Below are 12,694 nucleotides of genomic sequence, written 5' to 3' on the forward strand. Positions count from 1 at the left end.
TTATTAGTTTATCCTTTTAGACATGATTCCTAACATGGCTCCACGAGAAATAAACCAAAGGCGTTAAATGCTAGGCGACCAAATGACGAGCCTAAAACATGAGATAAACTGTTCACCGAAGGCTGCTCTCAATTTGGTCATTGTTTCGCGTGTCATATCAGATGTTCACCGTCTTGTTGAAATAACATTTTAGACAAGTTCAATTCTTCCGTTTTGGACAAAAAAAAATCGTATACCATCACACGGTAAGCGCTACCGTGTGATGGTATACTTGTGAGCGCCACCATTCACAGTAACGTTCCACCCATCGTCGCCTTCGAAGAAGTGCTGCCCGATGCTGCCACCGACACATAATCCACAACAAACAGTGACTTTTTTGGGATGCATTGGTAGCTATTCCAATGCTTCTGGCTGGTCTTTACTCTTGATGTGACAATTTTGCTTGTTGACGTATCCATTCTACCGGCAATAAGCTTCGTCGCTGAACACCATTTTTCGTTCGTTCGTTCGTTCGAAATCGATTCATTATAAAATTATAGACCAAATTGAACAAGTTTCATAATGGTACAATATACAATTCACGCATGATCTTTCGAAAACAGCGTTGTTGCCAAAAAGATTCCAGCAAAAAAAAAGTTACCCTTTTCATACAAAATTTCTGCCCTTTATTCGAATATTACTTATGGCTCCTCAATTACAGTGATATGCGAACAAAAAAAATGAAACTATGTGCACTTGATTTTCTCAAAGAAGGCCTAACCGATTTTCACAGATTTAGATTAAAATGATAGGTCTTAGGGTCTGACCAAGTAAAGAGGAAAAATTTGTTTGAAAACAGTATTTTTTTAAGTTTACTGAAAACAGTGACCAAAAACTGTGAAATGGAACTCATTTTTATTTCTCAGGAGATGGTTGAGTCGATTTTCATAAACTTTCATTCAAATGAAAGGTCTCTCAGTACCATAGATGGCTGCTAAATCCGGATCCAACTTTCGGTTCCAGTTTCATGTAGTGATAAGTGTTGAATATTTTCAACCGTTGTTTAATATAACGATGCAAAGTACGTAAAAATTCGTCGAAACTATGCTCTTAGCTGCTTAAATTTTTAACTTATCAGAGATGGTTGAACTGATTTTCAAAAATATCCGAAACATAGATTCTTATGAAAGATGTTGAGATCCCATACGTGTGTGTTAATCTTTTTCCCACTTCCGACTTCGGTATTACAAGGTGATGAGTGTGAAAAAAATTAAAGTGTTGTTTAGAGCAGGGCTAATTTCATTGACTCAAAATAGACGAAAATGACAAGAAACAAATGTCACTCTCAGTTACGCTTGCAAATTATGAGAACGAGATCCATGTCCAGTCAACGACAAAAGCGGAACAGTAGTTTCAAAATTGTATTCTTTCTCTCATTTGTCCTTTCAGTCATTTGCGGTTGTTAGTGAAAACCGAATATTATCCAGTGTCGATATTCAACCAGAGCTTTGAGGATCGATAAAGGCAGAAAACGATTCTCACTGATTTTACCTGTTGGTGCTCGAATCTGTAGTAGTTTTGTAATCCGATGAGGTTCTGGGGTGTAATTATCTCGGTTTATCATATTTTGAATCAAATACGAATTATTTATATTTGTTTTGAACACTCTTTATAGCCAAACGTCATAGATTCTCAATATATCTGTGAAAGAATGAGACTCTACTAATTCTCCCTGAAGCCGTTAGTTTGGTTTCGTCACAAACGAACTTCCAGACATGACAGTCACGATCTTTTTTTGGCACACATCTACGGTCCTCCGTGAAACTGGCACCAATGGTGATAAATTGGTTGCACTGCTGAGTTCCCATCATCATATTCATAATGCAAATATCAAACCGTGAGAACCCTTTCGATTCGTTAGCTCATTTGTATATATTGAGATTTTATGGCACACTTTGGTTGAAATAAGAACAATGCAATTAATCTCGCGCTCCACCAAGTGGTGAGTGCGGTCATTTTAGAAAGTACCGGGAACGAACCAGATTTTTTTAAATATTCGTAAGCACATGCATGTCTTTATTATTTATCTTTGGTACGGTGTCCGATGTTGCCCAGGTCTCCTCTAAACTTACTACAGCCAAACCCGTTCGGAGCTCCATTTTCGAATATTGACAGTGATAAGAATCAATGGTATCATTACAGCGTTCGGTAGGTAAAAGTAGTTTTTTTTCTGTATATTCCTATTTCATTTCTCATATAGTGAAAACTGATCACTAATCTCTACTGAAAAATGGGGTTGCATGTGACAAATAATTATCTCTGGGATGGCTGAACCGATTTTGTCAAACTTTGATTGTAATGAAAGGTCATTCTTTTCCATTGAACGCTATTGAATTCTATTGTCTTCCGGTTCCGGAATTACAGGGTTATACGTAAAAAAAACCAATTTCAATGGCGTTTTTCTTTACATGGCCATGTAAAAACAAGTCAAATCCTAAACTAGACATAAACTTTCGTACTTTGTTTTAGAAACATAGCCCCAGTCTTAGCTAATGATGTTTTCAGTGAAATTTTGACATTTGTAAGTTGATGAAACGACAGTTTTTGCTGGATGTATTCACTGAAATTCTAAGTAGCTCGGCAAACTTCAGTAAAGACTTGGTTTTTTTTAGCAGTGTGTATCGGGTCATGGTTCAGCTAAACTACGAACTCTTCTCTTCCAATCGTTTTTCTCTGAACTATCGAAATGACTTAAAAATTCTGGAACTCATTACATTAGATATATGGGAAATGGATGTCCACCGAGTTTCACACTGCCGTAGATGATAGAAGATTTGGCATCTCAAAAACCCTCCTCTTAGCACCCTTTGTGCTAAGTGGTGCCACATGGCGTCTTCAATTTGAACAATCACAGAAGAAGAAGCGGGTAAGATTTTTCGAATAGCGATGAGACTAGAGCTTGAAATAAAATGTCATATGCAAAATGTAAATTTTGGTTCGATGTGATTTATGAGACGTTTGAATATTATTAGGAACAACTTTTAAAAAATAATCGATAGTAAAAATCGATTACCTTTTAGTGTATTTTGTATGGGTCTAAATAAAACTGTTTCAACCCCCTTCAACTAAATTTAAATTATTGAACACAAATCTAATAGAAAATACTAAAAATCACCTAGTTTCCTAGTCTCGTGTACACACGGTGAGTACGAAAAATTAACAAAGCAAGCCTATCTGCCAGTCCAGAGCTTTGTTATTTATGTCGTTTTCGTTTGATGCCAAACCCCCGGCCCCCTGTCACGACGCCATCTTGATGAGATCGAAATCGGAACTTCAAAATCAACTGATTGCAACGTAAACAAACAAACAGTAATGCATTTGTTTAACGCGTTTACCTTGTTTAGTGCACGAAAATTAATGAATTTTGTGTCGACTCTCTCACAATAACTTGTCGGTTGACAAAAAATACAGCAGACAGTGTTTTGGGACATTAATTGGAGATAATTTTCACAATTTGAGAGTAGCGATGAGTATCAAAACATCGCAGTGTTTGGGGCTCGAAATACGAGGGGCTCAACGTAATCGGTATACTTTCAAATGGCTGGTGCTCACATACCGGTGTCAGATGGCTGCAGTTTCCCAATTGATTGAAGCCTTTTTCGAACCTAGTTTCAACGTCATTGATCTGAAAATAGAGTCAGTTTCGAATCTGATTCTTAAATCGGGTTTACTTACACCCCCGTTGCTAAGCGCGAACCCAACACAGTTTCGTGAAAAGTGTTTGTTTGATGAAACTACCCTGGGATAGCTTCAATTTTCTCAAGCGGAAACGTAATGACAAGCAAAGCCTTCACATTGTGCGTTTGTTGTTTTGTTCTTTCATGAAGCATCGTGATACAAGCACAGACTAACAGACAGGACACTGAAATTAGATTCTTCAATCATTTTAACGATCATTTCGAATATTCCTTTATTTGGGACAGTACTCACATGTGTCATGATGGCGCCACGTTACCCTACCAAAAACATCCTGTCTGTTTATTTTTTTCTTTTACCAACCGAGTTGCCATTCATACAGAATTACCTGTAATGTGTTGATTTGTTTACCTCCATGCGAATTTCATGTAGGATACAGATTTAATACATATTGCCAAAACTATATACATAATTGTGCCTATTTCTCATCCTCCAACGCAAGACAAAATCGAACCCGTTTTGTTACAATATTTACTTGCTTCTGGTCTGCCGCCACTTAATTTCTGGTGAAAACTACACACACAATAAAAAATAGTCTAGATGAACAACGTTGAGTCAAATAAATGGTTACCTTCCAACATCGCGAAAAAGTTAAATATATTATCAACGTAATCCAATAATTTATTGTGACGATTCATTTTCAAATATTTTGATGAAATCAGGCATCCCTGCAAGCAGCTGATCGGTGTTGACAAACGAGGGGAAACCAACTAGTAAAAAAACTTTTACATAACACAAGGGGTGTACAGATAATGTATAGTTCGCGCAGTACAATATAGGTGGAGCTAGTGCATCACGAAAAATTATTTTTTATAAGAATTTACTCATACTGTCATGTCTGTTAGTCTGTGATACAAGCCTCGCCACAGAAGCTGTACTTGAACCTGCACACCAATCCTTGGAACTACTCAGCCCATAGACCCATTCCAAAGATGTCGTACAACAGACGAAGCAGACGCAAAACGTTGAACACGAATTATTTTCAATTGTGAATGATACATCCGGTAATATAAATTGGACTAACGTATCCGTGTGTAGGTACTTTTCGGGTTGCCCAACAACCGCATCAAGCCATGAATTGAGTAATCAGGAAGGACCCCGTCAGTTGACATGCCAACGAACGCAAATGTATCAACCCATTTATGACATTTGCTAATACGTTAGTTGTAACAGTTATGCGTACGCATTTGCACTGGCCGCAACCTTTCCGTTCTCAATTGCGCGCAAATTGAGGCGGGCAAATTGAGACGCGCAGATTTCTTATCGTTTCCTTCCGCTTAGTGACCTGACCTTTAGATTTAGAGTAACTCGGGCATAGGTCGGTGGATTGTTTTCATTATTTTGTTGTTCTCCTCAAATAAATAAACGAAAGCGCCACACGCGCTGATATGCTTAATGTTGTTTATTTGTTGGCAATAGATAATCAGCCAAGCATTAAATTAAAGTAGTGTTGCGTGGTATGTTCATGCTAAAATGAGTTCTAACACGTAACTAAGCAACGCACAATATTAGGAAGAAAAGGATAAAATATGGGATCAAGCTTCAGTTTTAAAAGGTTCATATATTGACGAAAACTAATGCTATAAAAACGATTTAGAACCAATTAAAAATATACTGAAGCGCTGATTTATCTACTCCATAAGCTGAAACTTTGGACAAGGGTCAATCAGATGCGTCCACTTGTGATTGGACGACCGACTTCTGTTGATAAGTGAAATTGTTTTGGGTTGTTTTTCTCTTCTGTTCAGGGATGATTAATGAGCTTTCGTTATCTGCATACGCAGCTGAACAGTCAATCGAATCGAAGATTAGACTGGTCGAGGCTCTCATTGTGTTGCTAACTCTCGTGATTTTGTTCCACCAGCTGGCTGGTTGGTGCCGAAGCTACTAACATTTGGACCGGTTTCCGTAGCGTCCAGCCGGTCTACTTTGTTTTTAATGGAGCGGAGTTTTATCAAAGCTGTTTTTTTTCGTGATTGACGGCTGTACGTGAACCTGTTTCCGTAGTGTTTGTACTATGATACCTGACTGTCGTGCACATTAATTACCTTTTTGGGTTCAAGATCGGTTTCAGGTATTTCTATCGGATGCATTTTATGGAAAAAAGGGTCAACTATCAATTTTTAAGATACTTACTCTTACTCACTCTTTCAGTCGTAGAATACGAGGGTCTCTGCAATATACAGGAGGCGTCTCCATTCAACTCGATTCATGACTGTTCGCCTCGGTAGCTGCGAAGGATCCGCAGGACGTCTTCAACTTGTTCGATCAATACTGCCTGCTTCGCGCCTCTTCTTCTTATACCGATCGGATCATTATCGAGGATCATTTAACCAGCTTGTTACCGTACGATTGCTTGCAGAAGTAGCATATTAAATTTCATTACCCAAAAATTGATAGAAGCATAATTTATTAACACTTTCAGTTACTTATAGCTCACGATGTTCAGTAAAATGATCTAATTTTAGTGAAATGGTCGGTTGCTGTAAAAAACGGCAATGTACAGAGCCGTTAATCGGTTAAATTAAAAATTGAAATCAACTGAATATTCTGAAGAATGTAATCTCATTAGAAATTTCTTTTGAATAAGGGTTTTTTGCATTCTTTGTCGATATCGTTTTCACCCAGATCAGAATTTAGTTTAAGCGTGTAAAATGTAAAAATGTCTGACGCCTATTGTTTTTTTAAAACGACTGATAGATAGCTTACCTGTCAAATTCAATTTTTTTCATATTAAAGAATTGAAACTGAATTCCCCGCAACTCGGAATTTCATCGATTTTTTCGGTGCACTTAATTCCAAGATGCATTTAATAATTGCAATGATGAATTTACTTTATCTGAGATTCGGCAAGACTCTTGTCGGCTACTGTCATTTGTCAATTTCACATCGCACCGCTTCGCCCATCAAGTGAACCGGAAAAATGTTTAAATTAGTCGTTTGAAAAGGACGAAATATTCTTCGGAATTACATTTCACAGATTTGTATATACAGCTTTTTCATTCTTAGAGCACTGCATGTTTTCAATCAAAGGCGTTTAGTAATACGACAAACGATTTTTTAAATAAATGAATAAATCAATATTAAAATTAGAGTCATTAAGGCCAGTGTGTTTTAGGGTGATTTAGAGGGCCATTTTCACGCTTCAAATCTGATTTTCTCAGAAACAATGCCGAATATCAAAATAACCCAACTGACAATATCTTAGAAAATTAGTTTAAATTATTCTGTGAAAATTTCAGAATAATTGTTTGACTTTAGCGGTCGGGAAAGTCTTTTTTCTGAAGGAAGAATTGCATAGCGGAAAATTAGTGCATAAAACATATATGTTGTCGCGATGAAAAAAACGCCCTAAAACAAACTGGCCTCAGCCCTTTAGGGGCGGGTCATTTATTTTTACTATTTTTTCTTATTGTAAAATCTTTCAAGAAAATTCTGTCAATTTTTTTTTCAAACTCATACGAAGTGGCAATAGCTTGGCGCATAGATCAAAGAGCTCTGCTTCGACTGACTTGAAAAAATTTACAAAGCATTCTTGAAATGTTTTATTATGACAAAATGTAAAGAAAAAAATATGATTTTTCGAAAGTGTTAGACCCTTTGCGCCCCCCTGAAAAATAAATTGTTCACTTCGATTTTATAGACAACAAACTTTAAACGCGTTCTTCGCGAAAACAGGTTTTGAAAGTCTATGTCCATAAAGACTGTCCCAGAAAGTATGGACGCACTTTGATTTCGCTGTAAATAATTCACAAGTGTTAGATATTCAAATTTTATTCGATATACTGATAATATAAGAGTACAACAACAGAATATTATTCTCATCATTTTCTACTTAGCCATTGTAGACTAGCTGGCGCACCTTCTTGCGAAAGTTCCTCATTAAATTCCGTACAGATGTCTTGGCGACAAGTTTTGACACTTTTTTCCAATTTTTTTCGAACTGTTGAATGGTTTCGGCTGCCGCGACATGTTTCCTAAGATGTACCTTCGTTAATGCCCCAAAATACCTCAATTGGTCGAAGTTGTGGGCAATTTGGTGGGTTCATGTCTTTTGGGACGAAAGTGACATTTTTGGTAGTATACCATTCTACCGTTGATTTCGAGTAGTGACAAGAAGCAAGATCTGGCCAGAAGACAACAGGATCCTTGTGGCTTCGAATCATGGGTAGAAGTCGTTTTTGTAAACATTCCTTGGTGTATTTTTCGCTGTTCATTGAAGCAGTGGTGATGAAGGGTTTCGAAATCTTACCGAATGTGATCGAGTTTCACGTAAGTTTCGTCGTACATGATTATGCAGTTCATATTTCCAGCAAGAATCGAATTGTACAGCTTTCGAACCCCCGGCCTGATCGATGCTTCTTGTTTCGGACTACGTTTTGGTTGTTTCTGCTTCTTATAGGTTCGAAGATTCAAACGTTCTTTAGCACGAAGAACATTTGACTTCGAAATGCCCACTTTTATGGCCACATCCCGAACTGAAACCTCCTTCTTTTGCTCGAACGCCTTCAGTATACGTTTATCCAACTGAGGGTTAGCAGGACCTTTTCTTCGACTCGTTTTCGGTTTATCCTAAAAAGTGTTATCCTCATCGAACTTCCTGATTGCATTTCGCACGGCTTTTTCACTTAAGGAATATATCGATAAGTTGTTAGCAACATTCAAACAATTATTACTCTGAAATGGCTTAGTTTTTTGCAGCGTGTTTTGCGGTGACATGTTTATTTACATGTCAATAACAGCTGCGCAATCGATTGGTTTCGGTACGGTTCATCGTTTCAATGATGAGTCGAATTGATCCGAAATTGCAAAACGAGTGAAAGTGCACCACAACAGTGTCAAAAATATTATCGAGAAGTTCGGTAAGACCCTTTCCATGAAGGATTTACCCCGATCCGGTAGGAAAACGGGTCCCAGCCAGCCCGGCCGGGGCTTAAAAGTGGTTGAGTACATCAGGAAAACCTATCGGCGTCGACGCGGGTTTTGGCCAAACAGTTCAACACCAGCATCGGGATGATTCAACGGATCAAAGTTCGGAACTTCTTGAAAAGAAAACAGAAGGTGCCGAAAAAGTCCCTGGCACAGCAAGTTCAGGCCAAAACAAGAGCGCGAAATCTGTATAACCAGATTCTACAGAATAAAGACGGATGCATCCTGATCGACGACGAAACCTACGCCAAGGAAGACTCTCGAGCGCTGCCCGGACCGCAATATTATACGAAATCGGGGTACCAGGACCTGAACGACGCTGACACCAGGGTGGCGATGGAAAAGTTTGGGCAGAAGGTGTTGGTCTGACAAGCAATTTGTACCTGTGGTTTGCGGTCGTCGATTTTCTTCACGAAGGGCACAATTAACGCCTAGGTGTACGAGGAAGAATATTTGAAGAAGAGAATGCTGCCACTGTACAGATTTGGCTGGATTTTGCTTCAGCCCACTACGCCAACTCCGTTCTACAGTGGTTGTCAAAAAATAATGTACAATTCGTGGAAAAGGACATCAACCTACCGAAAGGTATTGGGCAAGCGGCACTTTCGGAAGGAAGGTACAGTGTCCCAAAACATGCAGGAGTTAAAAAAAACTGGACAACTGCCACCAGGAAAGTCACAAAAGTAACTGTGCAGAATTTAATGAAGAATGTCAAGTCCAAAGTGCGAGCGTTTCACAGAAACTAGGATTTTTTCCAATATAATCAGTGAAATGCATAAAAATATATTTTTTTCTACAATATATCCAAAACTGATGTGAAAATATGTTTTTTTTTCGCTCTTTTATTCAATAATCAATGTTGCTAACTACTTTTCGATACATGATTTGGCAACATTCAGAATTAGCTACATGGGTCTCCCGCAAGGCTCATGCCTCAGTCCGCTCCTCTATAATTTTTACGTGAATGACATTGACAGCTGTCTAGTAACCCCTTTGTACACTAAGACAATTGGCAGATGATGGCGTGGTTTCAGTTACTGGGCCCAAAGCTATTGATCTGCATAAACCATTGCAAGATACCTTAGATAACTTGTCCGTTTGGGCTGTTCATCTTGGTATCGAATTCTCTGCGGAGAAAACAGAGTTAGTCGTCTTTTCAAGAAAGCATGATCCCGCGCAGCTTCAGCTCCATATGATGGGAAGAATGATCCAACAGGTTTTAACTTTTAAATACCTCGAGGTGTGGTTCGATTCCAAATGCACGTGGGGAGGACACATTAGGTATCTGATAACGAAATGCCAACAAAGAGTAAATTTTCTTCGAACAATAACAGGATCTTGGTGGGGTTCTCATCCGCAAGAACTAATAAAATTGTATCAAACAACGATACTTTCAGTGATGGAATATGGATGCGTTTGTTTTCGTTCCGCTGCAAACTCTCATATAATCAAACTTGAGCGAATTCAGTACCGTTGTTTGCGAATTGCCTTAGGCTGCATGCATTCGACACATACAATGAGTCTTGAAGTTCTGGCGGGAGTTCTTCCATTAAAAGATCGATTTTGGGAGCTTTCATCACGCCTGATAATAAGATGTGAGGTGCTGAATCCCATGGTAATTAATAATTTCGAACGACTAGTCGAGCTTCGATCTCAAACAAAATTTATGACAGTATATTTTAACCATATGTCACAGGAAATCAACCCTTCAAGATATATTCCTATCCGTGTCAGCATCCTAAGTGCCCCTGACTCAACTTTATTTTTCGATACATCCATGCAGCGTGAAGTGCGTGGAATCCCGGATCATCTACGCTCGACGGAAATCCCAAAAATATTTTCAAGTAAGTTCAGGCATATTGACTCTGAGAAAATGTTTTATACGGACGGATCGCGAATTGAAGAAGCGACAGGGTTTGGTATGTTCAACAATAATGTTTCGGCCTCATTTAGGCTTCAAGAACCTGCACCTGTTTATATAGCAGAGCTAGCAGCAGTTCATTATAGTTTGAGTGTAATCGTCACATTATCTCCAAACCATTATTTCCTCTTCACAGATAGTCTGAGTGCAATTGAAGCCATTCGCTCAAACGCTGCTGGCAAAAATGAACCGTTTTTCCTGGGCAAAATAAAACAGTGCCTGAACGACATATTGAACAATAATTATCTAATCACTATAGTCTGGGTCCCGGCTCATTGCTCCATTCCTGGCAATGAAAGAGCCGACATTTTAGCCAAACGTGGTGCTATTGAGGGTGAAATTTATGAGCGACCGATTGCTTTCAACGAATTCTATAGCTCGTCTCGCCAAAGAACACTTGCCAGCTGGCAAGCATCTTGGGATAGAGATGATCTGGGTCGGTGGATGCACTCAATTATTCCTAAAATATCGACAAAGGCATGGTTCAGGGGACTGGATGTGAGTAGGGATTTCATTCGTGTGATGTCCAGACTCATGTCCAATCACTACACGTTAGATGCACATCTCCTTCGAATTGGGCTCTCCGAGACTAATCATTGTGCTTGCGGAGAAGGTTATCGGGATATTGATCATGTCGTTTGGACATGCGTGGAGTATCGTGATGTCAGATCTCAACTAATAAATTCTTTGCGTACCCAAGGTAGACTATCCAATATCCCAGTTCGAGACATTCTTGCTTGTCGTGACCTTTCATACATGAAACTTATTTATCATTTCATAAAGAAAATTGGAGTTTCAATTTAATAAAGGCCCCTTTTAAGACTTAGTTCTGATCCCAGCTGCGTCCATGAGTTCAACCAATAGCTAAATTAGAATAAAAATTATGTAATGATACAAACAAACTCGAAACAGTTTATGAAATTATCATCAAAATGTCTGAAAATAACAGCTTATTTTATAATTTATAGAAGTTAATCGTTTGGTTCAAATAATATTTCCGAGTAGATTTCATAATTAATGACGAGTTACCTAAGATGATATTTAAGCTATAAGAGAATATGTTTTAATAAATTCAAAACGTTGTGACTATGTTAGAATTAAATTAGGATAAGAATACTATGTAAAAGTGATGCTACGGCGAAGAAAAACTTATGTAAACTGCCTTAAGAAATAAACGTATTTATGGAAAAAAAAACTACTTTTCGATACACTCCTTACTTCTTCCATTTTTGCTATCTTTCTCAGTGACCGTCCGCGTTCTGTGCACCATTTGTACACAATTTTTCGACGTTGTTCTGCTGAAAGTTCACGCATTTCGAAACAAACTAATGAAAACGAATAAACAACTGCACAAGTGGTTAGAGAAGAGTGTAAACAACAGGACGCAGCAATAAAAATTGACAGATTCTGAGCCATTGCGAAATGGCAGCGGTTTTTGGTTGCGCCCATACTTTCTGGGACAGTCTTTAGTCAATTGAAAACTACTTCACCTTATTTTATCAAATTTAGCACACTTTTTCTACATTTTTAATACCAGATTACAACGTTTTCCTTTTCCCTTTTTGTTACTTTGGGAAGGTTTCCAGCTAAAAATCCACCAAAAATTGAAAAAATAAAAAATAAAATAAAAACCAAACAAAAACGTAGTGGTCTAGAAAAACGTTTACTATTAGCTGTTGAACTTCGTCTCGTCATACATTTTTTGGTTGAGTTCATGTTTTCGGACGGTAGAGTTGTGAAGCGACGTTTTTTTCTGACTACTTGGTCTACAATGAACGGATTTAAACGACTTCAGGTCAATAGTTTCGATTTGATAAAGAAATAGCACCAGAATTTAGTGTGAAAATGTGCTACGTCTGTTACGCAAAACTGAAGTGAATAAACCAATTGTCATCTTATCCTTCAAGTGAATGCGGTGAACGTAGATAGCAGATCGTTCTCTCTAGCTAAAGGTTGACAATATTGCCCACATTATCAGATCCGAATGGATTCCGAATCAATTCCGAATCGGCGAGAAATTTTCATTCGGAATTCCATGTGGAAATTACATAACTGAATATACAAATTTAAATCTTCATGTTTATCGAATATACAGAACTAGTAAATAGC

General features: G+C 38.2%; 1 protein-coding gene across 2 annotated transcripts in view; it reads left to right on the forward strand.

The window, feature by feature from the left end:
- Positions 1–12,694, forward strand: part of LOC131435538 (purine nucleoside phosphorylase) — a 30,381-nt gene that overhangs the window by 14,737 nt on the left and 2,950 nt on the right. The window lies entirely within an intron of this gene.

This window comes from Malaya genurostris, chromosome 3, assembly GCF_030247185.1.
Source record: "Malaya genurostris strain Urasoe2022 chromosome 3, Malgen_1.1, whole genome shotgun sequence".
Classification (NCBI taxonomy): Eukaryota; Metazoa; Arthropoda; class Insecta; order Diptera; family Culicidae; genus Malaya; species Malaya genurostris.